The 27,827-nt window shown below is 53.5% G+C and overlaps 1 protein-coding gene across 5 annotated transcripts in view; it reads left to right on the plus strand.

The window, feature by feature from the left end:
* The window catches only part of LOC309616381 (uncharacterized protein C16orf95 homolog), a 515,949-nt gene that overhangs the window by 282,221 nt on the left and 205,901 nt on the right, over positions 1-27,827 (plus strand). For 4 of the 5 annotated variants that reach the window (XM_082366941.1, XM_082366942.1, XM_082366943.1 and 1 more), the window contains exons 13-14: positions 10,862-10,917; positions 21,013-21,147. The gene's annotated coding sequence lies outside the window, so the exon portion shown is untranslated. Of the gene's footprint in view, positions 1-10,861; positions 10,918-13,724; positions 19,562-21,012; positions 21,148-27,827 lie in introns of those variants that run through there. The other variant, XM_082366945.1, reaches the window with a different exon arrangement.

Raw genomic sequence — 27,827 nt, forward strand, 5'->3', positions numbered from 1 at the left:
ATTTCATATAAATGGTGTCATTCAGTATGGTCTTTTGTGACAGGCTTCGTTCACTCAGCGTGATGCTCTCAAGGTTCTTCCACGTTGTAATGTGTGTCAAGACTTCATCCCTTTTAATGGCTGAGTGATGTTCCATTGTATGGAGAGGCCGCATCTGTGTTTATCCATCATCCACTGATGGACGTTTGGGTTGTTTCCACCTTCATGGCTACTGTGATTAGTGCAGCTGTGAACATGTGTGTACGTGTCTTTGAACACCTGCTCTCCACTCTAGGGTCCATACCTAGGAGTGCAAATGCCGGGTCATATACTAATTCTATTTTAACTGTTTGAGGAGCTGGCAGACTGTTGCCCACTGTGGTTGCCCCATGTTACATTTCCACTTCTTTGGTTTATATTTCTCTCCTGGTTTCTCCCAAACGTGACTGCTCTAGATGTCACCCCTGACCCCCGGCCCCAGCCATCCTCTGGCCGTCCTCCCTGCAGTGTCCACACCACCCCAGCTTCCCATCCCCTGCTTCACTTCCCCATGGGGACACAGAACGGCTGCTTGTCTTGGTTGGAATCCTGGCCCTGCCACACACAAGTTGGATGCCGCTGGGGCAGTCACAGCCTTTCTGAGCCTCAGTCTCAATTTATAAATTGGGGATGATGGAGTTGTCATGAGGATTAAGTGAGCCGTGATGTAGGAAGTACTGCTCATCAAGGCTCAGTGACCATTAGCTGTAACTACTTAATACAAATCCACTGTGGGCAGAGAAGGAGTATCAGGCGTGGCCTCTAAAAGGCTCACCCACAGGGCCTAACCCTTGGAAGGTACATGGTTATCACTTACTGCTTCTGAAAATGACATGAGACAGCAATATAAGATGGAACCATGCTGGATTTTATGGTACAGATGGAAAATGAGCTATTTGAAAAGGACTTGTAGTTCATTAGTTTCCAATATGAAAATATTGCTAATGTGGACATCTGGAGAACTGACCTAACCATGTTCTGTGACTCATTTTACCTTCTCAACATCCCTCCAAAGTAGCCGTTATTGTCCCGTTTGGCTGACAGGTAAACTGTCGCTCCAAGAGGGAAGGAATCTGGATAAGGAATCTGGGGGCAGCAGAAATGGGACTCAGGTTCACCTGGCTCCAGAAACCACTCTCCGCACACTCTGAGTTCTTTCTCATGCAGTCTTCCAGCCCCAAGACAGCCTTCCGTCTTTCCATGCTCCATGGGCACCCCTCTTGGGCAGATGGACACAGCAGAGGGCTGTGAATCTCCTGGGTCCCAAAGTTTCCTTGGGCTGTCTGAAACGCTCCAGCCCCTGAACAATATTTGTTTTTGCCCTCCTGCGAGTATTTCCATTTGCTTTGGATGGAAAAACAAGCCCTTCTGTTGTTGTGAACATTTCAAAGGGACCTGGCGGGCCGAAAGATATCCGCTGGAACGCCGTACCAGGAACCGCGCGTTGATTCAGATGTATTGATTTTTATCAGCTTTTGACCCTATTTGTTTATGAAAAATATCTGACTCCCAAATATGGTTGCTTTGAAGGCATAAGAGATAAGAGCATGACTGTGTCCCCAAAGTGATGAGGCTCTTCTGTGCCCACAGCGGGCACAGCGCGGCTGCTGGAGCGTGGACTCGTGTCTGGGCATTTAGTGAAATCAGAGCCTGCCACATCCACACCACATCAATCCACGGGGAGCTGGATGCCCTTGGGTGCTAAAAGGGGGAGTGGGAAGGTCTGTGTCAGGAGAGGAAGGCCATGAAATGGACACGAGCTCAGGCCATGTCCATCAGAACCGCGAGCCTGGACTCTGTGCCTGGGACATACTTAGTGAGGAAATGGCCAGGCACCCGGGACCCTGCAGAGGGACGACCTCTGAACTGACAAGGGAAGCGGTCAGGGTCCGTGGAGGGAGGGTGGCCAGCACTGCAGCACCGTCACAGTGCCCCTCGTCATCCCACAGGGGCCCCTCATCATCTGGACACTGGGGGGTGGGCACAGCTGCCCTGCCTACTTTACGATGTTATTGGCAGCTGCAGTCACATGTGTCAGCAGATGTGTACTCTTTCACTAATTCTCAGACAAGGCAGCTTCTGGAGCACTACTGGGGAGCACATCCACCTCCCGGCCCCTGTCTGAGAACACTGAGAATACCCGAAGCATGGGACAATACCCTCACCTCAGAACTAGCGTTGGTGTACCAGTGAGAAAACAGCACTGGTCTACCAGTGAGAAAACAGCACTGGTCTCAAAGCAAAATCCACAAAAGATAAGATAAATAAAATGGGGTCCATCCTCACAGTGGCATATTACTCAGCCATAAAAGGAGTGAAGTGCTGACGTAGCTACCACGTGGAGGAACCTTGGGAACGTGCTGAGTGAAGAAGGTCAGAAGCCAAAGACCACGTATCAGATGAATCCATTTATCAGGACACGCCCATAACAGGCAGATCTACAGAGACAGAAAGCAGATTAGTGGTGGCCAAGGACTTGGGGAGATGGGGGTTTGAGGGCGATGGCTAAAGGGCACTGAGTTTCTTTGGGGGGGTGACAGAAGTATTCTAAAATCGACTGTGGTGATGGTTGCACAACTCTGTGAATAGACTAAAGCCCATTGAATTGTACACTCTAAATGGGTGGGTTGTCTGGTGTGTGAATGACATCTCGATAAAAGTGTTAAAGAGACTGAGGGGTAGGAGTTCCTGAGACTGAGTACTTTTGTCCAGTGCGACTTCCTGAGAGGACGGTTGTCGGCACCCCTCCCCGAACTCTGAGCCCGTTGACTGTGTGTGTGTTTGCAAGTATGTATGTGTGTGTGTATGCATGTGTATGTGTGTGTGCGCATGTCTGTGCATGTGTGTATGTGTGCACGTGTGTGTGTGTGTGTGTGTATGTGTGTGTGTAGTGTAGGAACCTCGCCTGGGCCTGCTGTTCTGAGGCGCACACTTTGGTGAACCTGGGGTAGGGAACTGGCTGGCGGCTTCTTTTCTCTGAGTTTTCATGTTGAAATGGCCCTCAGGTGTGTGTGGAGCTGAATTCACACGTTTGCCGAGTTTGTATCGGTTTGCCGGGGTGTCCACGGGGCAGGCGCTCTGCTGGGGAGGGGGTCCTGCACCCTCCTCCCTGGTCTGAGAAAATCTCTGCCATTTCCTGCCTTTGCTCACAGACACCCACATGAAACACCCCGCTTCCTCATTCCCCTTACTTTAAGCACAGCCTCTGATAACCTGTGACCCAGAACAAATCAGTCTGTGGTTTGTTCGGACCCTCGGACCTCCCCAAAGTTCTCATGTTGTAACTTAAGCTCCCTGTCACCTCTGAAGGCTGACCGGGCTGAACTTTCTCTGCCTTTCCCAGCGCCTGTGTCCTGTCTACACAGCACCCGGTTTCGGTGGTGGGCGCCCGGAGTGGGATTGCTGTACCAGAGGCTGCCAAGTGGCTGTGTGCATGGTCGTGCCGCTGGATACGAGGCCGACAGCCGTGCGTCCACGTCGGCACACACTGCACGCCTGGTGGGTGTGAAGCAGTGCAGGGGTGATTAGTAACGATGGACCCCTCTCCAGACGCTTACTGGCTTTTGGACAAACCACCTCTCGGGGTCAGTCCTTGTCTCCACGCTGTCCATTTAAAAGCAGCCAAAGGCCTCCCTCCCTCCCTCCGTCCCTCCCCAGGGTAACCTCTGTGGGAAGTCGGGTCCCTCCTCCTGTGTGTGCTTTATACCCCTACCGCTCCCGCAGGAAGTATGCGTTCCTGCTCCACAGTGATAGCGTCAACTGTAAAACTGGAACTTTTCTTTCAAAGTTCCCACCCATCCAGTGCTCTTGGCTTCCCGTCCAGGGACGCTTCTACCCCCTCACGTTCACACCTCACACGCACACCACACGGCACCCGCACACACCCCTCACAGCCCCCCGCTTCGCATTCACACCACACCACCTTCCATCTGCCCCAGGCCCGTATCAGCCCAGTTTTTCTGTCCACGGCTGTTGAAGGGAAATGGTAGAGGAGGAGACTGGATAGGAAATTCGTGCACCAGATATCACCTGCTGTGGTCTGAATGCCTCTGTCCCCCTGAGATTCACATGTTGAAATCCTAACGATGGTGTTGGGAGGTGGGGCCTCTGGGGGGTGATGAGGTCACAGGGGTGGAGGCTCGTGAAGGGGATTAGCGCCCTTGTAAAAGAGACCCCGCAGGCTCCCTCCGTGCTTCTGTCCCGTGAGGACACAGCGAGAGTCTGTGACCCGGAAGTGGGCTGTCACTCGACAGTGCTAGTGTCCTTGTCTCGAACTTAGAGCCTCCAGAACTGTGAGAAATGGACTTCTGTTGTTTCTACGCTACTCAGTCTGTACTGTGTTTTGATAGCGGCCCGAAGGGACTCAGACATTAGCCCACAGTCATATGACTTCATCCAGTCTTCACAGGTACCCAGTAAGAGAGGGGTACTGACTTCACTTAAGAGACGTGCCGAATGCAGCTCAGAGAGGCTTAGTGCCTTGTCTAAGGGCACACAGCTGGGAAGAACCAGAACCACACTCTCGCTCCTAGGAAGAGGGACGTGGTCAGCACAATGGTCCCAGCAGATCTTGAGCTCCTCCCTGTCGCCCTAAGGATGCACTCGGACCAGCCGGGATGAGGGGTGGCCCCTGAACCGGCCGTTGTGCAGCCAACAAGCAGGGCAGGGGCCCGGCAGCCAGACCCACAGCGATCTTAGATACAAATCCGCCCGCTCAGCCCTCTGTGGGGGACGGTGCAGGACATCAGTCCGAACTGGTCTGGGCTGCTCCTCAGCCTCGGAGCCTCACAGTTTATCTCCATGTGACACAGACCTTCTAAACACTGCAGCATTGCTATGAAGATCAGGATGATCTCTGGCAGTTAAAGACCTGACTCACCCGTTGTTCCTGCTCACTGTCACTTTAGGAAGTTCTTCCCAGTGGGGCTCCTGTGGGTTCGGGCAGAGGGGCCTCCCGGTGACCCCCACACCATGTGTCCGGTCACCTCTCACACACTGGGGAGGCACACTTTCCAGAATTCATCAGAACAGGCTGGTCTTTCCTGGAAGGAGCCTGGCTCTCCCAACACTTCCTGGATTCGCAAGTTCAGGGATTCACCGGTGTTCTTTCTCAACCTTTATTTATTTCTCTCACTTTATTATTTTTGGATTCATGTAAATGAAATCTGTCTTTGGCTTCCTAAAATGGATGAAAGGCTTGCTTGGGTCAGAAGCTTCAAAGTCGGTTTTGATGGAGAAAAACCGATACAAGACTCTCTGCAGTGTTTTTTAACCCTCACGCCTTCTTGGTGTGAGATGAGGGGAAGGAGGAGAGAAAGATGGGAGGAGGAGGAGGAGGAGGAGGAGGAGAAGGACGTGCTCCCATCACCACACCTGCATCCAGACAGGAGGAGGGGGGAAGGGGACTTACGGGCACGTGTCTGGGGCGGGACATCACTTTGCTCCCATCCCACTGGCCAGAATCTAGACACGGGCTCACACGCGCCTGGGACCTTGCACGTTTAGTAAGAACGGCATCTGGGATGGTGAGTCTTTGGGAAGGACGGTCATGCCTAGCTAGTTACAGTTAATACTATCCCCTAAGAAGGAGAATGGATGTTGGCGAGAACTAGCAACTTCTGCCTTGACGCGCATCAGGCTGGTGTTAATCTGGAGACAGATATTCTGAGACGCCCAGAGAAGTCAGTGCACAGGGGGTCACCCCTTTCGTGTGCAGCCGAGATGTGCCTTCTCCTCCCGGTCGTTCTGTGCCTGGAGGTGTAATCTCCCATTGTCTCGGTTTGGATTCCCCCAACACAGACCAGGGTCAAGTTTGGGTGCACCTGTTTGGAAGGTGACCTCAGGAGGCATCGGGGAAGGAGAGATGGAAGAGAGGGGCCAGTGCCGGGTGCATTCTTGGCCCTGTGACCACGGTGAGAGCTTGGGGGTGCTGTGTGGATCACCCCTCGGAGTTTCTCAGCTGCTCAGCCAGGGAGCTGGGACGTTGCCCACCAGCTGTCACTGTCACTGACTGAGGACCGCTCCCAAGGACAGTGGCCCCTGGCGATTCTGGCCTGCCCGTCTGCGAGCGGGCCAAGCACTCGCCTGTAGCAGAGAAAGCTCCCATAAAAGGCCACAGGCACCGGAGGAAGCCATTGCTGTCTGGGACGACGCCTGCCAAGGGCTACAGGCTGGACACCAACGGTGATGCTCCAGCCGTGTCCTGAGCTGACAAAACCTCCCCCGGTCCCCACGGAGCCACTCTCTGCCTTCCAGCTGTGAGCTGCTACTGGACAGCTTTGTGGCTTGGACAGCTGCAGGGAAGCCTTCTGTTGTCAGGAGTCTGAGGGGGTGCTTGTAATTTCTCTGCAGTCCCCAGGCACTCCTTCGCCTGGCCCTGTCCTTCAGGAAGGTGGGGTGTGTATTAGTTTGCTGGAGTTGCAGTAACAAAGCACCACACATGGGGGCTTCAACAGCAGAAATGTCCTCTCCCATGGGCTGGAGGCCCCAAGTCTGAGACCAAGGTGTGGGCAGGGCTGACTCCGTCTAAGGCCCCGAGGGGGACCTGCTCCAGGCCTCCCCAGCTCCGCGGGTTCCCTGGCCATCCTGTGCTCTTTGCCTTGTAGACGTGTCCCCGTGATCTCCGCCGTCACCTTCACGTGGCGTCTCCCTATGTGCCCTCTGTGTCCACAGTCCCCCTTTTATCAGGACGCAGTTGTATTAGATTGGAGGCCCACCCTCGTCAATATGACCTCATCTTGACTAATTATATCTTCAAGGATCATATTTCCAAATAAGGGCACATTCTGAGGTACTGGGCGTTGGGATTCCAACATGGGAGCTTGGGGAGGACGCGGTTCAATACGTAAAGGGTGGGAGGAGGCGGCAAAGGGGGCTGCCACGTCGCGTGCGAGAGCATTTGATTCGGGTCAGCATAGGCCCCCAGGCAGGTGGAGGTAGGTGCCGAGGTCACCTGCCGAGCAGGGCACCAAGCATCTCATCTGAGACCCTTGAGGTTTGAATGAACGGGCTCCCTTCCACTTGTGTGGCTTCACCACTGCTCTTGGTTGTGAACACGAGGGCCCTTTGGACTTCATCCAGCTCTGTCGAGGCAGCCCCGAGGGTCCTCCCTGAACCGGGGGCAGGGAGGTGGGGTGTGGAGCTCCCATGACTGGCAGGTGGAGAAGAGTCTGTGGTGAGTGGCTCTTCTGTGCCTGTTTCAACCTCCGGGCGGCGGGGAGTGAGGGAGGGGCAGAGGGGCAGGCGGAGCGAGGATGGCTTACGCTCCCCGCACAGACTCAGAATCGGAACGCGGTCCAGGGTTTCAGCCTTGGAGTCCCCAGAGCTAGTCGCTAGCCATCCTCCTCCCCCTGGAGGATAATGCATTTAAAACTTCTGAGCTGTCTAGACTTGTTATCTGGCCCCTAATTCCTGAGAGCCCAGAGCGGGCAGCAGCGGGACTGTCGAGATAGCAAGAGGGTGAAGTCATTGGTGTAAATCCTGAGGCAGGAAGTCAGTTCCAGGGACGATGGATGAGCGTGGGCCGGTGCCCGCACAGGGGGCAAGATAACGCGTCTAGACTCCGCTGGCCATTTCCTCCTCTTCCTTTAGGTGTCCTATCGGCTGCCCCGTGGCCTTCCTGCTCGCTCTTCCCGTGCCTCGCAGGAGACACCCTCTCAGGAAGACCTCACTTCATTTTCGGTGTAGGGGTCTCTCGGTGACTTGGCCTCGCTGGGGGTGGGTGCCTTCCCTAAGCCACGGCGACGGCGGGAAAGGCCAGGCTGACCTCTGTCACTCTGTCATTTCTGAGAGTTCAGTGGGTTAGGGGAAAAATGACGTTTTCTCTCGCCGGTATCCAAAGGTCAATGGAAGGTCATTGGTGGGATCACAGGGAGACAAGTTGATGTCCGACAGACCCAGAGATTTCCACAAGTCCTGGGGAGAAAAGAGCCTGGAGCAAGTCTTATCTAAAAGCCCCTGGGAGCTGTGGAACGCTGCATAAGCTGCATAACCTCCTACTTCCGGAAAGTGTGGCTAATTTCGTTGGCCCCTGTGCATGCTGGGCTATCCTGAACCCTGGAGTTGGGGTTGGGAGTGAGGTCAGAAGGTCATTTGGTTCAGTCCCCTGCCTCCAGGCAGGATTCTCCCAGCAAACAGTCATCGTGTGTGTTCCAACAAGCAGGGACACAAGTGGTAGCTTGGGAAGAAAACAGACCTGCGAGCACCTGCGGAGAATGATGACGTGGTAATCCCCGCCAGCTGTCCAAGTCTGCGAGCCCAGCTAGCGCTTTGGGGTTTGAACAATTGCGCTGAGATCTGTGGGGGACATCTGTGGAGAAGAGCACAGTGTGTCCAGAGATCAGCCACCACTGCTGTGGCAACAACCACACAACATCAATGACAACAATAAAAGCGAAAATGTCTTGAGCACTTGCCATTCGCTAGTTTATGCCGAGTGGCTAGATGTATGCATTTAATCTCTTTAATCATCACGTAAGCCTGTAAGCCCACGAGGGCATCCTATTGCATTTATCCAAACTGAGGCTCAGAGAGGAAAGGTATCTGCCCAAGAAGGAGAGGTAGAATTTGGACCCAGTTGGAGCTGACTTCAGAGCCCAGGATTGAACAGCTAAATGCTTCTGCCATGTGAACATACCATGTGTGTTCTGTTCTGTTGGACAGGTGGGGGCGGCTGAGGGTGGCCCAGGTTAATAGACAGGACGGCCAGGAGGCCAGCCCACATCTTTACATCCCAAATCCTCCATTGCTCCACTGGGCCCCTCCTGTCCCACCACGTGCAGTGCCCTCTGGCAAAACCCGTTGCTCTTTTATGACCCATGAGGCATGTGGAGGGGGACTCCCTCCATGAGGGTTTATCTTTCCTACCCTCCTTTAAATGAGGATGATCCAGCACCTACTATGCTCCCGGTATAGATGTAAGAGAAAGCTCTGGTGTGTGAAAGGAGGCCAAAATCAGCAAGAAGAGTGCTTCTAAAGATGCAGAAGGACCTTGAGTCTCACCCAGCCATGAACAGAGCCTCAGGCTGGAGTTGGACCCCACAAAGGGGGTTGCAGAGACGGTGAGGAGGAAAAAGGAGGACGAGACTGAGAGTGACCGGCAGTCCCAGATGGCCGTGGCGGGGATGCTGCCTGATACCTGCGTCCATGGGAGAGGTGATGTTATCATGAAGGCCCTTATCATTAAGTAGGGGCCTGTTCAATAAATAGGTGACGAATGGGCCATTCAAAGGAGTAGTGTGCAGCCATGAAAAGGAGTGAGGGTTCTTTATATAACAATATGGAATGATGACCAAAGTAGTTGAATGAAAAGCAACAAGATTTTGTGTGTGTGTGTGTACACTTACACACGTAAGTATACATACTCATATACTTACATGCACATAACTATATGTTTATATTCCTAAAAGATCTCTAGATATTGGTAGCCCTGGGAAGGTGGCTGTGGGAAATGGTGAGAGGGAGATACCTTTTTATATCTTGAATTTTTGACCATGTGAATATATGACCTTAAAAAGGAATTAAAAAGCTCTATACTATCCTCTAAACTTGGGTGGCTTCTTGAATAATAAGCAACCCCCTTTGTGCCCAAGGACTCTTGCCCTCTCCCCTGGGTGTCCCAGAGGTAAGCGAGGGGCCCTTCTGTGGGCAGTGAGAGTAAGCCTGGATAAGGGGTGCTCAGTGCCCGCCTCTTCCCGTCTCGGCTCCCAGGCACTCCCGCCCTGCCCCCCGGGTGGTGCTGCTTGGCTGTGGGCCAAGGATGCCCAAGCACAGAGGGAATTCTGCTGCACTGAGGTCCCAGAACCCCGCAGAAGCCAATGCCCTCAGCCCCACGAGGGCCCAGGCGGCTTCCTGCAGGCTTAGAAAAGAGTTCTTTTAAGAAGTTTAAATGCCTTCTCCCAGGCAGGGGCCGGAATCCTGAGAGGGCAACACCCAAGGATTTATTGGCCTTCCCAGGGCTCGGGCTTTTTGACGGCCCCATGAGAGAGGCAGGGGGTCAGGGGTTATCTCCGGGTGGGCAGCTGGGGGCTGCCTGGGCCCCCTCCCTCCTGCGGCATCTGCTAGAACCATTAAGGGGTCCCTCCCTAGAAGTGCCCGGCTCGGGTTTCCGACCTCCAAGCTGCCCATACACTGTGCAGACCCCGGGTGGGGCGAAATGGACGTTTTTCGATTAAAATGAAGAGGGACAGTGGGCAAGAGGGACAGATGGGGAGAGGAACAACGGAGAACAGTCCCCCGCGGAGATAAACGTGAGGCCACTGGAACGTGGCGGCTGTGGAGGCCCTGGGAGGGTGAGGGGACATTTGTTCTTGCTGCAGTCAGTCCTAACAAATGGTAGCGTGAGGGCCGTGCGGGAGGCCCTGGGACCCACCCGTGAGAAGTCAGAGACGGGACTGCAGGATTTCGAATTCCCGGTTCAGGCTGCTGGAAGGCAGTGCGGTGAGGGTCAGGCGGTCCCCACTGGGGAGCCTTGGAGGAGTTAGGCCATGCTCTGGGCCTCTGTTTTCACATCTGTAAAATGGGACTAATAATAATTCCTCTTTCTTGAGAGTGTCGGTGATTACCTGAGATGCTGCAGGGCAAACGCGTGGCCACAGTAGCAGCCAGTCTCCCTCCCAAGAGCTTTACCCAGGTTGCCCAGGCAGTCCCCACAAGAATGCCACGAGGGGGGGTCCAGAGAAAGCAATTGAAGCAGAGAACCGAGGACCTCGCCCAAGGTCTCGGAGCTAGTGAGTGGTGGGGTCTGGATTTGAACCCAAGCCCCTGCTGGGTGGTCTTCATCCATCGCCCGACTGCAGCCAGACCTCTTTCCCAGCATGCCACTAACCCAAGCCCCTCGTTTCAGGCCCACGGGATGATGATTTTCCTCAGCCAGCGGGTTCCTGTGTGACTTGAGTGCAGGTAAGCTTTGATTTAATGTCCGTGGTTATTTCTCAGACTCCAGTGAACCTGGAGGATGCCCTTTCTCAAGGCCCAGAGAGGGAGGAATCCATCCTTTCTACAATCCCCAGAGAGATTTATGCTGTTGGCGGGCCGGCCATGCATTATTACATTTCCTTCTCTTTCATTAATCATCCTCCGGCCCTCGTTCCTCCTGACAGCCAGGAGACCCCGCAAGTCCAGGGTCTTGCTGCCGATTAGGACGCGGCTGAGCAGGCCAGCGCTTATCTCTGGGAGAGAGCTCAGCGCTGCCTTGACGGAAGGGCAGCGACTCCTGCATCACCACCCCTCCAGGAAGGAAGCCCGCCCTCCCCAGAAGCCAGGTGCTGACGGGATGGCCCAGCAGGGCTGCTGCAGAAACAAGTGCTGACTCGCGGGCACCTGGTCCACATTCACACTGGGACGACGATAATCACTCCCTTCTTGCTGGCCTTCTTGCCATCTCTTGAGAATTTACAAGGTTGCCGTGCCAAGCGCTTCACTCCATTACCTCGTGTTTAATCGTCTCAACGCCCTCTAAGGGGCACAGAGCTCATCACCCTTCCTGCGCGAGGAAACGCTGGTCCAGGGAGGCGGGAGGGACAGGCCCCTGTCAGCGACTAGCACAGGTAGGGCGCCTGGGGGTCCTGCCCTCCACTGCCTTCCGTCATGACAGGCCACGGGATTCCGTTTTCAAGCCTTTTCTTAACAGCCTCATGGAGATATAATTTGTGTCCATACAATTCACCCATGTAACGCGTACAATTGAGTGGTTTTTCGAATATTCACAGATATGTGCAGCCATCCCCCAGTAAATTTCGGGGCAGTTTCATCACCCCCAAAGCATCTCTGCACCCTTCAGCTATCACTCCAGCCCCCTCATTCCCGAGACCTACGACCCCCAAGTCTGCTTCCCATCTCCATTGTGCACAACTGGTTAACAGACAGCTGTGGACTAGATGCTGGCCGTTGCCCCTCGTGTCTCCTCTGTTCTGGTTCCGAGTCACCACTACCTCCCAGGCCCCCTGGGGTGCTTGGCCAGCCCGGGCGGGGTGTGTCTGAGCCCTGGGGGCCACCCTTGCTGGCATTCTGGTTGGAACTGGTGGCATGGCAGGGGGGACACTGGGATAACCCAGGGAGGGGGCCGCGGCCCTCAGGGAGCTTAAGGCCCGGTGGGGGTGGGGAGGACGGGGCGGGGGGCAGACAAGGCCCAAGGGTTTGCGACATGGGGCCAGTGGGCAGTGAGGAAGGAGAGGGGACCACAGGCGCACAACATACATTTGAGTTTAAACGTGCGGTTCAGTGGGAGGTGGGGTCCAAGTGAAGGGAGGAGGGAGCAGGGGCCTCAGGAAGGGAAATGGCCAAGGTCAGAGAACAGGGTCCCTCTGGGAACTGCAGAGAACTCACCGTGAAGCCCAGGAGGACCAGTGGCGGGGGCGCAGACAGGAAAGCGGGCAGGAGGCTTGGAGGCAGGACCGGAAATGCGAGGCCACTGGGGCTCAGAGGGGAAGGGGCTTCCTGTGTGCCCCTCAGTTATAGGACCGTCTTCTCTGTGCTCTGTGCTCTGAGATCCTACCGCAGAACCCAGGCCTGGGGCTGTCAGGGCCAAGCTGCCTGCCTGGTTTTTCTTGCTAAATCCTGCACCGTATTTTACATTTGAATGACTCCTTAATACTTACTAATCAGGAGAAGTCCAGATTTTGTCTTCCTTCTCAATGTCAGAAGATCTGAATCCCTCCTGGCAACCACTGGATCATGTGCCCTTGGTGGGCATGTCGCCATGATGCTCCCTCTTGCACCTGACTCCAGGCCGTGGGTTCCTCTTCTCCCACCTGGCCTGCCCCACTCATCCGTGTCACCTCCAGGCCCTGTCCATTAGTTGAAAGTGTTCAGAGTGGACATTTCACCAGGCTCTTGCCAGCAATATGGCGCCCTGATGCAAAATACAAACGTCAGCCCCTCTGGACGGACGGATGGCTCCAAAGTGCCCCCTCTGGGCAGATGGATTCTGAAAAAGTGCGCCTCCCTCGGGGGGCTGATGTGGGGTGCAGGGTGTCGGGCAGGGCTGGCAAGCCTGTGTGTGCAGAGCAGGGCCTTGTCCTCCTCAACAGCCCCTCTCTGATGGGTGGGCAAGCCCAGAAGCCTAACTGAGAAGAGACAGTGCTTATTGAGCTCCTACAGTTTGATACCAGCACGAGGGCCAGGAGATGAGGATGGAGCCGGTTGCCTTCCAGCATTCCAGCGTGGATGCGGAGAGGGAACGCACGCCTCCCCGGCCTCTTGCAGGCTGGATTTCCTGCCTGGCGCTGTGGAGCCAAGAGGGGGTAGGGGTGGGCGGGTCAGGTTCCCTCTGCCCCCTTCCCCCACTGGCTTCCACACCATCCATCAGCCCACGGCTCACCTGTGAAACCCAAGGCTGGGAACCGCAGCGCTGTTCCGTTACCAAATCAAGATTTATCGGAACATGACAGGCCTGCAGGGCTTTTATGACGTGCATGGCGCCAATCCCTTCTGTTAACCTGCTTGTCCCTGGTGAGGCGGGGCGTTTTACGACTGCCGACACCCCTCCATCTGCTCCTGAGCTTGTGGCGTTCTGACAGTGAAGACAAAATGTCCAGCTTTGTCCGGCCCCGCGGGCTGGATTATCACTTCGGCACTTGAGAGCTCAGCCCGCTTCCCCCTGGAGCAAGACCCCCGGGCGGGATCTCTGTCCCCTCTCCTTGGCTCTGCCTGGTGTGAGTGAAATTCAGAACGCGCTCTGACAGTCCCGTGAATTATCTGTTTTCCAGCCTGCCTCCCTGGATCTTTCATCTCCATAGCAGAAGCCACGTCAGGGTGTCAAGAGGGGGTTTCTTCTCGTGAAATAATCCGTTGACGTCTCTACAAAGGCCCCCGTGACACCCAAATTGCCCGAGCCTCAAGGAAGAAAGACACGATTTGGGGGCCATTTGGAACCTCTTTAAAAAGGAGGACAGGGCCTCCCGGGGGCTGCCTCCTGACGAATTACCATTCCAGGCAGGTGGGAGGGTGTCCAGGCCCGGGACACTGGGCCAGCGCTTCAATGATCTGGTTGAAGAGTTAAGCCATGTTTACACTGAATGGAACCCATTAGGAAGTTGGAAGCTCGTGGATGCGCCGTGCGTCCTCCTCGTCCAGTGCACCCCTGCTGGTGTCCCTCCAGAGCGAGGGCGCGGAAGGGCTTTTCCCTACTAAGTGACAGCACCTGCTCTCCGTTTACCTGATGCACTGCTCACTCTTGCTCAGCCGGGGACCTGGCTGTGGAACTGGGAAGCTGACAGACGTTTGCTGTTCAGAAGGGGAGGTTGAAAAGGGCTTCTCATGGGTGGGTGCAAAGGGCGCCCCCCCACCCCTCTCCCGCCAAAACTCTCCTCCCACTGAGGAGGGTCCCACCGGAGGGTGGTGCCGGCCTCTCTGTGCCCGGGGCCTGGGCTGGCTGTTTCCGGAAGCCTATGGAGAAGACACTGTGATTCCAGGGTTTCTGACGAGGCCATTATGTCACTAACTCAACAGCGAAGTGAAGCTGTTCAGGGCAGGGCTGGGGCAGGAGCCTGACTGATGCCAAACTCACGTTCCCAGGTGGAAACAGTTCTGGCTGCTGACAACCAGGTCTTACTCAAGTGCCCTGGCCTCGTTCACAGCATCTGTACGTCGGATTAATGACATCTGCCTTACAAGGTTTTAGGTCTAAATGCGAGTTGACAGCTAAATGTACTAGTATGCAGTAGGCACTCAACAGTTGTTCACGGACTGCCATGTGCCGTGAGCCCTGGAGTCACAGAAACCTAGGTCTGAACCCCCAGGTTGGCCTTCAACAGCTGGTGACCCCTGGCAGGCCACGGGACCGCTCTGAGCCTCAGGTTTTGTGTCTGTAACGGCGCCCAGGTCACGGGGCAGCTTGGAGGCCATGCAAGACTGTGGGCAAAGCACTTAGCGAGGCGTGCAGTGAGCGATCAGTAAGCACTCGAGACACTTGCCCCGATGATGACGAGGACCGCCGTCACTGCTGCTCTTTCATAGACCTCACCTGGAAAATACGTCCTGGGCCCTAAAGAGCTACGTAAGGCCCTGTGCGGGCCTCCCCTGGGCCTGGCTGCCTCCATCCTGGGATTTGAAGGTGCTCCTGTGTCCCAGGCCCTAACGGGGCCTGCTTACACCAGGGCCGCAGCCTGCAGCTGGGGAGGGACCAGCCAGCTGAGCAGCTGGGGAGGTGGCCCTGTTTGTTGGCCTTGGATGGCCTGATTGTTTTTATTTGCAAATGAAAAGTAAGAAACACTAGCCCAGGCCAGAGCAGCATGATTTCATCCTCAGTGTCTCCTCCGGCCTCCCTGTCGGGAGGCCCGCAGGACACGGATGCCTGAAGCAGTTCAAATAACTGAACCTGCCGTGACCTGGGCTGAAATCGAGAGAGGGTCTGCTGGGGTGGCTGCCGAGAGGCATCGGGCGCCGTCTGCGCCAGGAGCTTCTCCGCGAGCCTCTGCAGCTGGGGAGCGAACAGAGACCTGGGGGGTCAGCGTCACCCCGCCGGTCCCCCCGGCAGGAATGGTGTGTGGACGGACTCCCACAGAGGGACACCTGTGCATGGCAGGGATGATCTTAGCTCACCTGCGTTGAGCGCCACCTGTATACCCACCCCTACTCCATGCCCTTCGTAGAAGGAGGTATTATTAGCAGTATGATCGGGGGAAGGCAAAACGGTACAGACATTTGGAGGACAGTCTGGCAGTTCCTTCCAAAGCTAAATATACTCTTACCACACGATCCAGCAATCGTGCGCCTTGGTATTTCTCCAAAGGATTGAAAACACGTTCACACAAAAACCTGCACATGGATGTTTATAGTGGCTTTTTTCATAATCACCAAAACTTGGAAGCAGCCGAGATGCCCTTAGGTAGGTGAGTGGATAAATAAACTGTGGCACATCCAGACAGTGGGATATTATTCAGCACTAGATAGAAATGAGCTCTCAAGGCCTGAAAAGCCGCGGAGGAACCTTAAATGCTAAAGCGTGGAGCAGCACTTAGCATATTGCTAAGGGAAAGAGGCCTGTCTGAAAAGGCTACGTGCTGCGCAGTTCCAGCTACCAGCTGCCCTCCTGGGGGTCTGGCCTGCGGATTCTGGACTTGTCTGGCCAGCCCCACTCTCACTAAACCAACTCTTGAGCTAAATCTCTTCTTATCTGTCTCCCTCTGGTTCTGTTTCTCTGGTTTGGCACAGACTGACATAATCGCACCACGGCTGTGTCACCTAGGGCGACTTGTCTAACATCTCTGCCTCAGTTTCCTCATCTGTAACATGGGGCTAATAAGAGTGCCCACCTCCTTAGATGGGGGCTAAGTTACCCCATGGCAGGCACTGAGACTGGCTGGCACAGAGCAGGTGTAACTAGTAACTCCTGCTTTGCTGAGGAAGAAACGGAAGCCCAGGAAAGTTCTATCACTTGCTTGGGGCGTCACAGCGCAGAAGTGGCAGAGCCAGCGTGGAATGCGACACCTGTGGCCCCAACCATGCTAACGCCACCTCCACTCACAGGGAGTTCTGATGGCATTTGTGTGTGGAAGGGTTTGAATGGCCTGTATATTCTGTGCTTTCTGCAAAAGAACTGAGCTTCACAAGGGTTAGAGCGTTAAGTAGTCATGACAGCCCTTCGGAGGCAGGGAAGGTGGCCGGTCCATCACATGGCCACCACGTGGCCAGGCCAGGAGACGGAGGTTGGAGAAGCCCAGCCACACTGACCACCTCCGTGCCCAAACGTCACCCGGGATCCGGCGTCCGTGGCCTCCAGTGGGTGCACTGTCTTCCCGGGGGCCGCCGAGAGCTTCCCATGGGTTTTTGTTAGAAACAATTGGAGGATCCAGCTACCCCTCAGACGTTTCGAGATGCACATTTTCCACATTCCTCCTCGACCTGGCACGGCCGGGACACTGTCATTTAAAAAAAAAATAATAAATCTGGTATTTGAAATTAAAAAAAATCACAGCCTTCCTTTCTTTGACTCATTTCCTGTGGTGTTTCCCTGGCCTAATCGAAACCTGACAGGCTTCGTGGCAAAGGAAGCCAGACCCCCCTGCACCGGGGCAAAGTTCAGCGTGGAGAATGGTGTTTTTGTTCAGGGGAGTGGGAAGAGGTGATGGCGAGGGGGCTTCCCCTACCGAAACCAAAAAGCAAAGCAAAGGACCGAAAGGAAAACATCCTCCTACGTGGCATTCAACTCAGCCCTCAGATTCGGGATTGAGATTTGAGCCACAGTGCCAGGAGGGGGGCATCTGTGCCTGGTCTGCTCCCCAGTGCTCCTCTTGGGCTTACAGGGACCACTGAAGCCCTTGGGACCTCAGGATCCCTCCTACCAGGAGTGGACACGAGCTGTGTTCTCGCCACCTCCCCGGCACCCACGGAGCTGGGTGACAGCAGGAGGCTCCGGGCAGCGACATGGAGCCCAGAGTGCTGGGGGAGTAAGCGCTGTGGGGCGCCCGACACGCCGGAGCGGGTAAGCTGTCAGCGCCTGCTTTGTTGGCGTTTTTACGCCAACGCTGACCACCATCGCTGGCTTGTATGGAGCGTTTACTGTGCTGCTCACCTTGCAGGCTTTACCTCATTTTATCCCCAGACAACCTTAGAAGGTGGAAGACATGACGGCTGCTGCCACTCTATGGAGGTTTGGGGAAGCGGAGCATCTGAAATGTCACCCAGCCGTGAAGGAAGCCACATGACCAGGCTGGCGCTTCGAGCCGCCGCGCTCTGCTCATTTCAGGGGGCAGCCGGCAGAAGGAGGGAGGCTCACACACAAGTCACCTGGAAGGCTCGGCAAGTGTTGACAAATAGGCATTAAGGAGCCTTTGAGAAGAAAGAAGACGTAGCCTTAAACCCACAGGGCTAAAGGGTTAAAAACAGCCGTGGATGCCCTGTTATAAGCAGCATGATCATTAGACACCTTGGAAAACCGGGTGGCAGTACCTTCGAAACTAAACAGCCACCTAATCTATGACCCAACATATACACCCGAGAGAAATGAATCTATACATCCACCAAAGACACATGTGGACCAAGAACACACATAGTAGCTTTATTCATAATAACCCCAAGTGAGAAAATACCAAATGTGCATCAGTTACAGAATGGATAAATATATTGCGGTACATTCACAGAAGGGATTACATTCACAGCAATAGAAAAGAACAGAACTCCTCTGCACACACGCGAATGACTCTCACAAGCTAACAATGAGTGAAGGAGGTCCTACCACAAGAGTACGCACCGTGGGGTTCTGCTCATGTGAAGTTAGAGAGCGGGCAACACTGATGGTACCCATGGTGATGGGGGTGCCCTTGGAGATGTTGATTGGGAAGAGGTATGGGAGAGCCTTCTGGTATACTGGAAATACTCCCTATCTTGATCTGGGTGGTAGCTACACCAGGGTTTACATATTTAAAAATTCACTAAGCTGTTGGGCGCTTTACTATGTATTTATAACACTTCAGTTAAAATTAAGGAAAAAGCACAGGAATCGTCCTCAACCCGCTTGCAGCCTGGTTTGGGTGATTGGTTCACGCCAGGGTGTGCAGAGAAGGGATGAACCAGTAGGGACTGGGGTGGTGGGGCAGAAAGGGGACATTGAAGCCTGAGTTAGACAGATTTAGAGTCTCTTTCAGACCCTCGTTGAGGGTTATCTCTACCTTCATATATTGTTTTCAAGGTCCATGTCGATGTGTGTGCACATACATGAATCTCTCTCTCTGTATGTGTGTGTCTGATTTGAGCTTTTACGTACCTGCACCAAATACAAAAAGTTTAAACGAACAGTTTCTTTGGCGTTGTTACCACCCATGGTCTAAGTACACCAGGCAATTATTCAATGGTTCTTGTTTTTCCTAAACACCTAAACCTCCGGTTTGGCCTCTGACCCTGTCCGTGTGTATTTAGGCAGAGGACAGAAGAGTGAACTCCCACCTGGCTCGGGGTGGGGGTTTGTGAAGGCAGCCACGGGATGCTGTCACTTTGACAGTCACACTGCAGTTGTCACACATGTGACAACCCTTTGTAAGGGTCCTGAGCATACCACCCCCCAGAAGTCCCTCTTCCCAGTTAGCTATCTCAGGAGCCCTTTACAAAATAATAAAACGAAATATTGCCCCAGAGGAGCGTGTGTTGTGGATTGATTACTCGCCAGGCTTGGGATGATCGGTCCCTAACTATTGAGAGCAAGGCAGACAGGAAATGGGACGCTACCAAGTGTGGGGATATTGGATAAAATAATAACGGAAGATGGCTCCTATACTCTCTCTTGCTAAATTAAGGTTCTGTGCATGTCTAAACCTAGGATTGATTCTTGAGTGAAGATGGTCATTATTGGAGAGTCTGCAGCAAGCTCATGTCATCTCATTTGTGCTACAAGAAAAAATGACTCCACTAAATCGAATGATCTGGTTAACACAGAGTTACCACATAGAACCTACATGTATAACTGGTGTTCAAAGAACTCATTCAAATCAAAGCTTTTCAAATCAACAGACATTTAGGGAGAAACTGCTATGTTCCATGTTCTGTCTTTAGCACTGTTGGTCACAAATGAAAATGACCCAGTCGTGCCCTCAAGGAGCTCTTGGTTGTATATCTCAGCGACACTGTCTTTCTGCCCAGAAAGGAGCAGTGGCCAACTGACAGAGCAGTGGGGGGGTTGGCCGTTCTTCTGAGTCATGACTGTGAATGCCAATCCCTTTATACCATATATGCCCAGAACCAGTAAGGAAGCTCCGATGGCTGGAAGGTAACAAGTTCACACACATAAACTTGTGAGTGGATGCCATGCTGGTGGGTGGGTATCAGTGAAGAGGCTGGATTTCATATACATAATTCAGGGAGCGTGTTAGAGACAAGGTGGTTGCTTATTCCTTTGTGCCCTACGTGTACCTTCGGTCCACCGGAATTACGGCAACTGTAGAATTGTATTACATTTATTGATATGCATGACTATTCAACTGAATGATGAAGCTCTTGAAAGCCATGACCATGGCTTAATCAGCTCTGGAACCCCAGGCCTGACACCTAGGGGGTGCTTACTAAATATTTATTGAAAGAGTTAACGGATGAGTGAGGCTGAGAGATTGAATGTGCCCTTGGGGAGATTAGCATTTCCAAGATTTACTTTCTCATTTAGAAAAGGAGACAGTGATGGCACCAGCTCACCATTGTGGGGTCATTGGGAGGGCCAGGTGAGATGATGCAGGTGGCTGACAGTGACGATGACAGCGGCACTGGAGGAGGAGGATGGGAGGGAGAGGGACTGGAGCAAAGGTGTTTGCTTTGCTGATCGTCACTAACAAGTCAGCATTAAGGTTGGAATTTGTTGTCCAGTCCTGGCTTGAGAGAACTTTCTCTAGAAGCAGAAGACAAATGAGGGACCCAGGCCCCCACCTTGGAACTCCATGTGAACTCCCCTTCGTGGGCTGAGGTCAAACTCTGGGCAGCGGATTGGCTCATTAAACAAATGACCTAATTTAGTACTTAAGACACCCAAAATTTACTAGGCTAATTTGTCAAGTCATCCAGAACAACCAAACCACAAACGGTTGGCCTCATAGGTTTTAATGGAATTATAGACAAAATTCAGATTGACTACTCAATAAAAGTTTCCGTGAAAGCAGGACTGACAGTTTAGTCTACGGAACACTGAGGAGACTTTTATGGGCCAGTGTAAATCTTTTGACGGACTCTTTCATCTCGTCCTTTCCATTTTTACCGCCTCTGAAGGAGAATGGTTTATGGAACTGGGGGGGCAGGAAGCAGGAAGTAGGAAACAGGAAGTAGAAAATTTCTATTTTGGACGTGGCAGCTGATAAGCAGGTTAAGGCTTGGTACCCTGGGTGAGCTGCTAGTGGTGGGACTGAAAGAATGAAGCGCGTTTGTCCATCACCCAGCATCAAAGGTTATCTACAGAGATACGAAAACATTGACTGAAGTATGGTTGGCACAGAAATCTGTTCTTTTCATTGTCTTAAAATCCAAACCTCTGTAATTACGCCTCTTTCTACAACTGAGGCAACGTCTGTCCTTTTTCGGCAGAACCACCAGAGAGGACTTGGACAGACCTTCTCCGTTCTGCTGTTCCCGGAAGGACAATGGAAGCGGTTACTAACAGCCGTATTCTTGGGGGTGCTTTCGCCCCTCACATCATCCGGACAGCTGTCTATTTACACGGTGAGCTATTTGCAAAGCTTCCAATTTAAAGATCCATCTGGTTCTTACATCAAGCTGAGCCACGATCTTAAGGCGCAAACCCAAACACACCAGGGAGATGCGAAAATTTAGGAACGAGCGTGTTTATATTGTATTTGCATTAATGCTTCCTAGAGTTTATTTTCAAAGTGAAGAAAGAACAATGCATAGTAGGCTATTAAACCCAAACATAATCAGTTTAAAGTTAGGGGCGTGCTCCCAAGAATATTTTTCTCCTGTTCTGAAGGGTCCACTTGAGGAGGGAGTCGGGCGGGGGGGGGGGGGGTTGGGAAGGCGGACAGGGGCGGAGGAGGGGCTGTTGTGAATTCTCCGCAGGGCTGGGCCTCCCCTGCGGGCCACTGCTGTTTGTCATATGGAATGGATTAGGCCTTCTCTCTCACACTGTCAACTTGGGTGTTCTGTGCACAGCCTGTTTTTGCTGGGGTCTTGGTTTTGCTTTTTATAACGGCAGGAAGTGCCCCTCTCGGACCACATGTGAAATCGTGTGGGAACGGTTGGGAGGGGGTCGGGGAACAGAGAGGAGGGTGAGTGGGGTGTGCAGATGAAAAAGCCTCCCCTGAAATATACGGCAGTGGGGGGAGCAGGGAAGGGGGAGATGCGCCCTGGCCAATTTAACTTTATGGGGCCTGGTTGGCAGGAGGATGAGGAGGTGGAGGCTTCCTTGATGAAACCCTCCTGTCCCTAATAGATCTGCCCCTAATATTTTACAATACCGCACAGAATCGTGGAGGGACCATTAAAGCATGAGGGATTGCAGCTGCTGTTTAATTTGTTCTAAATTTCCTGCCGGCCTCACCAGACGTGTACAGGAAATGGGCGGTAAATGTTTAATAGGTCATACCTAACCAGACAATTAACAGGTGCTGTCATTTAGAAAATCCCAACCTGTGTATGTGCATATCCAGAGCCGAATCAAGCCCCCTGGGTTTTGTTTTTCCTTCTGCACAAAGGCTTGCTGTGATGTTATGCGGAGGGACCCACAGGGACCTTCGTAGAAAACAACTTGACAGTGGTGGTGCCCCCTCGGTTTCACCTGTGGCCAACCCTGCCCTTCTGCATCCCAGGACGCTGCCCGTGGAGCCTGAGCCTGGGGCTGACCCAGCAAGGGGAGGCCCGCAGCCGGGAGCTCTGGCTTCATGAAGAAGCTGCTTCCCCATCTGCAGCTCCTTCACCACCTGCTCCCTTGGCAGGGGGAGGGCCAGACAGAAGCAAAGAGGGGGCGAGGCCCTACTCTGGCACCAACATCTCAGACAGGACCAGGGGGGCCAGTCAAGCTTGAAATAGGGCGTGTGTGTGCGTGCACGTGCGTGTTGTACCTGAGCGGGGGTTGAGGAGGGTGTCTGAAGCACCCCAGGTTTGTCTTATGATGGGTCCTTGCATCTCCCCCTTAATTCCTGGACCGGTTAGTTCCCCGCAGACCTTTCCCAGATCCTCCCTCCAAACCATATCACAGAGGGGAAACTGAGGCACGGCGGACTCAGACCTTGCCTGGGGCCACAAAACTAGCTGGTGGTGGAGCTGGGATTTGAACCCAGAAATCTGCGTCCAGAGCCCCACGTTTGACTATGTCACCAAAGGACAAACTGGAAGATAAAACACTGTGACCCCCACACCCAACAGCAACCTGTTAAGATTTTTAGACAGTTTCTCTTGAGCTTTCCTCTATGGAATATTTTTTCTCAAAAAATCAGTAATGCTCTCTAGGTAGTTTTGGAACCTTGTACTTATAATTACTATCATAGGGTGATGACTTCCTGTGGCTGACATGCAAAAATACGGTTCTCAAATATTCCATCTAATAGATATGCCTTAAATGACTCAATCAAGCCCTTTTTGTGACTAGGCTATTCCTAATTTTTTTTATTTATAGACCAGGCCAGATGGCACATCCTTGTACTTATCTGTGATTATTTTAACGGTTTTCGAATTGGAGCAAAGGTAGCTTACAAATACAAAGTTCTCGAGTCACTGCGGAGGCTGGCGTGTGGAGAAGGGGGAAGAACCGAGGAGTCACCCCCTTGGGGCCTGATGGAGAAGGGGCGGGCCTCCTCTGTGGCCTGGCGGATCGGGCAGAGAGGGCTTGGGCTTGGATTGCGGTCATCTTTACCAGCGTGATCGGTTCTGTTCCGGGGCAGTTCCATCGACAGGACGAATATTCTCAGACATGCAGACTGGCCTAAACAGGATGCCTGGGGCTGCAGAGAGCCTGGGGTGAGAGCAGCATGGACTGGGGGTCTGGGCGGTCAGGCCGGGTTAAGTGGTGCCTCGCTCGTCTGTTCCCCATCCGCTGGACTCCTCCGAAGAGCGTGTTTGCTCCTGTGGGTAAAAGATGAGTCAGGCCCAGCTTCTGGCCGCAGGAGTCAGTCACCCAGCCCCTGGCTGCTCAAGGTGTGGTCCCCGGTCCAGCCTCAGAGTCAGCAGGCCCTTGTTAGAAGTGCAAGGCTCAGGCCTCACCGGATCAGAACTGCATTTTAACAGGAGCCCAGGGAGTCATGTTACGTGAAGCTCTTGGAGAGCTCACGCACGTGTTGTCCCTGAGACCTTAAGTCACATCTGTGGATCCCTCTCTACCTCCTATAAAACAGCACAAAGGCAGGGTAGAGAACGACCCCGTACACAGTGCTACAGCTGCGTCCCTCACGGAACTCGGTCAGCCTTGAGGGCAGGCGGCTTCCTCTCAGCGGCCACTCCCTGCTGTCCCCGTCCCCAGGGTCTTGCACGTAGAAAGCCCCTCAGTAGACGTGTGTGGCAATAAACTCAGCCCGAGAGGGAAACAGCGATAGTTTGTTCTCCCACAAAAGAATCTGCAAAGAACTTAGGCTCTCATGCCCCCCCTTTTCAACCCACTTCAGGTGTCATGAAAACTCAAGGCATTTAGGCAAAGGCTCCTGACAGAGGGACCAGCCCTCGTGAGGTTCTCAGAAGGCCTGACCACTCCTGACGTGTCCATGCCACCTTGGTGTTTATTGCCGAGCTTTGACAATGAGAGGTGCCCTCACGTTCCTTGGTGTGATGGGTGTTTAAAAGTCAGAGCTAGAAGTGAGGTGACCAAGCACTGGGTGTGCCTGGGACTGCTAGGTTTCCTGAGACGAGGGACTTTCAGTGATGAGACCAGGAGAGTCCCGAGTACACGGGATTCCGGTCACCTCACCCTAGCTGGAAGGTGTCTTCAGAGTACCCTGCGCGATGCACTTATCTTACAGAGAAACGTACTGAAGCCTGGAGGTGCCCTGGGACTCCTCAAGCTTCCAGAGTTGGCTAGAGGTTGCCTTGAATGCACCCCCCCAGGTCTCCTGGTCCCCAGGCACCGAGCCTCGAAAAGTCCCTGCGGGTGTCTGGATGGAAATTGTTGCATTGGCTGCCAGGCGACCCTCAGCTCCCACCCTCCCCGCTATTACCTGCGTGAAGGTCACGTCTAATGGGTTTCAAAAGACGGTTTGAAGACAACATCTGAAACGTCTTCTAATAGTCCATGACTAATGGGCTGGACTTGGCTGTCCAATAAATTGTCTGCTCTATGGAGCAGCTACAGTGATGGGCCTCAGACACCCTTATCAGCACTTGGTGCTCATGTAAACTGACTCTCATGAATGACAGGATGAGAACGGTGACGCTGTGCAGGCCTCTGCCTGCTGTCCTCCTCACGCCGTGAAGCGCAGCTGCTAATAGCGGCGCAGACTGCGGACGTGGAGACGGGCGGCAGGTTGCACAGACATGCCTAATTTCAAACAGTTGATGTCGGTTGTCATTTCGGCCAGAAGGCTCCTTCTGCGATGCTTGGCCACGACAGAACAGGCCTTGTGGGGCTGGCGTGCAGCTCGGGGTGCAGTGACGTCCCTGCCGGAGAGATTTTAATTTTCTGAAGCAGAGGGTGTAAGTGGTGGGTTGGGGGCTGAATCAGTCAGTAGATGTATTTACATTTTAAAAAATTGCTTTGTAACGCTTAAAAACAGAATATTTTATTTAAAAACCTAGATCTCCGGCTTCTCTTGACAAATTGGAGGGCCCAGCTGCAGTTGGATATGGCAGCAGCTGGCTGGGTGTGGGCGCGGGCATCCCCTCTGGACGAGGCTGTGCTTCTCGGTGTGTTCCAGTCCCCAGCGCTCCCTGCCGCCTTGCGCCTGGCCCAGACTCTGGTAATTTAAAGCACATGCCTGGCTGCTGTAGGCATTTGAATCTGTGATCCTGTTTCAGAGTCTCTCATTTTATTCTTTAAACAGCCTGGAAAGGAGAAAAGAGATGGGTTGCAAGGGCACGAGGAATGTAGAAAGGAGTCCTGACTGGCGGTCAAGCATTCTGGGTCTGTGCCTGGGCTCCGCTGACCCGGCCCAGAGACTGTGGATCCGTCTGACGCTCGTGTAAGTGGGAGGGCTGCTGGAGCCACCTCAGGACTCCGTCCAGTACTGTCCCTCCTTCTCTGCTGTGGAGTTTGGAGCTTTTGTCCCCCGCCTCCCTCCCGGAGTGGGGAAGTTCAAGCCAATGCAAAATGACGGAAGAAAAACTGACTTGAGGGCTTCTGGATCTGGTGGCACCTAGGACTCAGAACAAGCCCCCAAGCCTTTCTGGGCCTCGGTTTGCAAAGCAAGAGTGTTGGGAGCAGGTGATCCCTGAGGATGCTTTTCTCTCTGACACTCTGAGAATCTGAAGTCCCCGGAGATGCCTGTCCCACCGTCCAGGTGGTGTGGCGAGTGTGCAGAGACCATGAAGGAGAGGTGTGGTCCCAAGGCTGCGGGAAGAGACGGAGGGTTCAACCTGGAACACGGTGTGGAGGGCGGGAAGGGGAGCTGCAGTGTTCTCACCAGGTTTTCAGCTCAGCCCCCTTGCCTCCTAGCTGGGTGACCTCGGGCAAGGTTTTTCACCTTTCTGGTGTCCAGTCTCTTTATCTGTCAAATGGGGATAACGATGCTAATCTTGGAAGCGTTCTTGTCGAAAGATGTTAAGGACTCATAGCCCAGCATTGGCACTGATAAAATAGCGGTCGTCACCATGGTAAATAGGAGGTCCCTCGCTGCAGCAAAATTCTAATTCCATCCCAGGGACCTGGGTGTGCTGGATGGTCGTATAATAACTAGCCAGACCAGGAAACCCCACACGGACCCTACGGGTTATAGGTAGTTGATGGGAAAGAGCCATTGCTCACACAAATCCCAGCCTTGGGCTCAGAACAGTCTGGTCACCTCTGCTCAACAAGAATTCCCTGCAGACCTACTATGAGCCAGCACCGAGTGGTCAGAGGGGCCTGCATGGTCGCACTCTTCAGAAAATGAACCCTTATTCTGGGGTCCATCTGCATTCTTGTTCTGAGAATGTCAGAACCTTGAGGGAGAAAGAAGAATAAAGAGAAAGAAAAAGAAAGGAAGGAGGGAAGGGAGGGAGGGAGGGGGAAGAGGTGGTTACGTGGGCAGGTTAATGCCCAATGAGCCGTCCTCTCTGTGAAGGAGGAGATTAGACAGTCGGCCAGGAGGGAGGACACTTGGAGCTGGATGTAAAGCACATACGTTGAAGGATTGAAAAGGAAGCCGTCTAGGGGCTGAGTGTGTTTGCTGAGCTGCGCTGGTTTGGAAACGCGGGAGGAGGCTGAGGAAGGAGTCATAAGTGATGGTCAGAGTTTCTGAGCAGGAAGAGGAAGGCTGGTGCTGACATTAACCAGCATGGGGGGCAGTAAGCTCGGGTTGGTGAGGGGCGAGGGGGTGTGTGAAGCTCGGGGTGTCGGCCAGAGATCCAGCTTGAGAATACCATCAGGTTTCCTTTGGAAACCTCAGTTGACTTGGATTTACATTAAAAGACCTCACCCTCTTTGGATGGAGTGAAGTCACCATTTAATTCAGAGTAGGCGTTCAACAAGGATCTGCTGTGTAGTGAGTCAAGATGAAGTCTAGCGGAGCAAACTGACCCACGGCCGGGCCAATGTGACAATGTTACCACATCCATCCCTCAGTGCCGCGTCTGGAATAGATGCTGAAGACTAGCACCAGACTGGCCACGTAAATATCGCTGAGTGCCAGGAGTAAAAGCTGGATTCAGGTTCTGGAAGCATGTTTTAATAAAGGCGTCCGAAGTGTGGGGATTTAACGTGGAGATCAGGGTCAAAAGAGGGGTAGCGATGTCTCCTGTGCGGGGAGTAGCTCCCTGTTTTGCATTTGCAGGAATGACGTTTATTGGGGAACCATGGTGGGAATAAGATACTCACATCTGCCTTCACGTTAAATCATCTGGGGAGCTTTTCAAACTAGGGTGTATACCTTGGATTGTAAGGAATTGCAGTCCTTATGTTGTCATTGTTGGTTTGCTGGTCTGTATCTATCACACTCTCAATTCTGTCTTATCCTCTGTGTCTCGCAGGCTGGACTAGGGTCTAGCCCCGAGGAGGCCTTGGCACATTTACTGAGCGTGTGAATGAGTGAATGATGGACCCTATCCCCAGCTAGGTCTTACCTGGGAAGTAGTTCAGGAAAAGGCAAGCAGAAGAGAAGACTCCCCTTCCAGCCCTGGTTCTGCCATTTTCCGGCCGCCTGCTTTGGGAACCGGCCATTGACAGCTCCGGGCCCAGTTCTCGGGGCCCAGCTCACTCTGGCTGCGCTTGCGTCCCCGCAGCAGCTGCTGCCAGAGGGAGCTCGTCCTCACAGGGATGCGCTGGCATC

Source organism: Balaenoptera borealis (assembly GCF_965194805.1).
Source record: "Balaenoptera borealis genome assembly, chromosome: 19".
Lineage (NCBI taxonomy): Eukaryota > Metazoa > Chordata > Mammalia > Artiodactyla > Balaenopteridae > Balaenoptera > Balaenoptera borealis.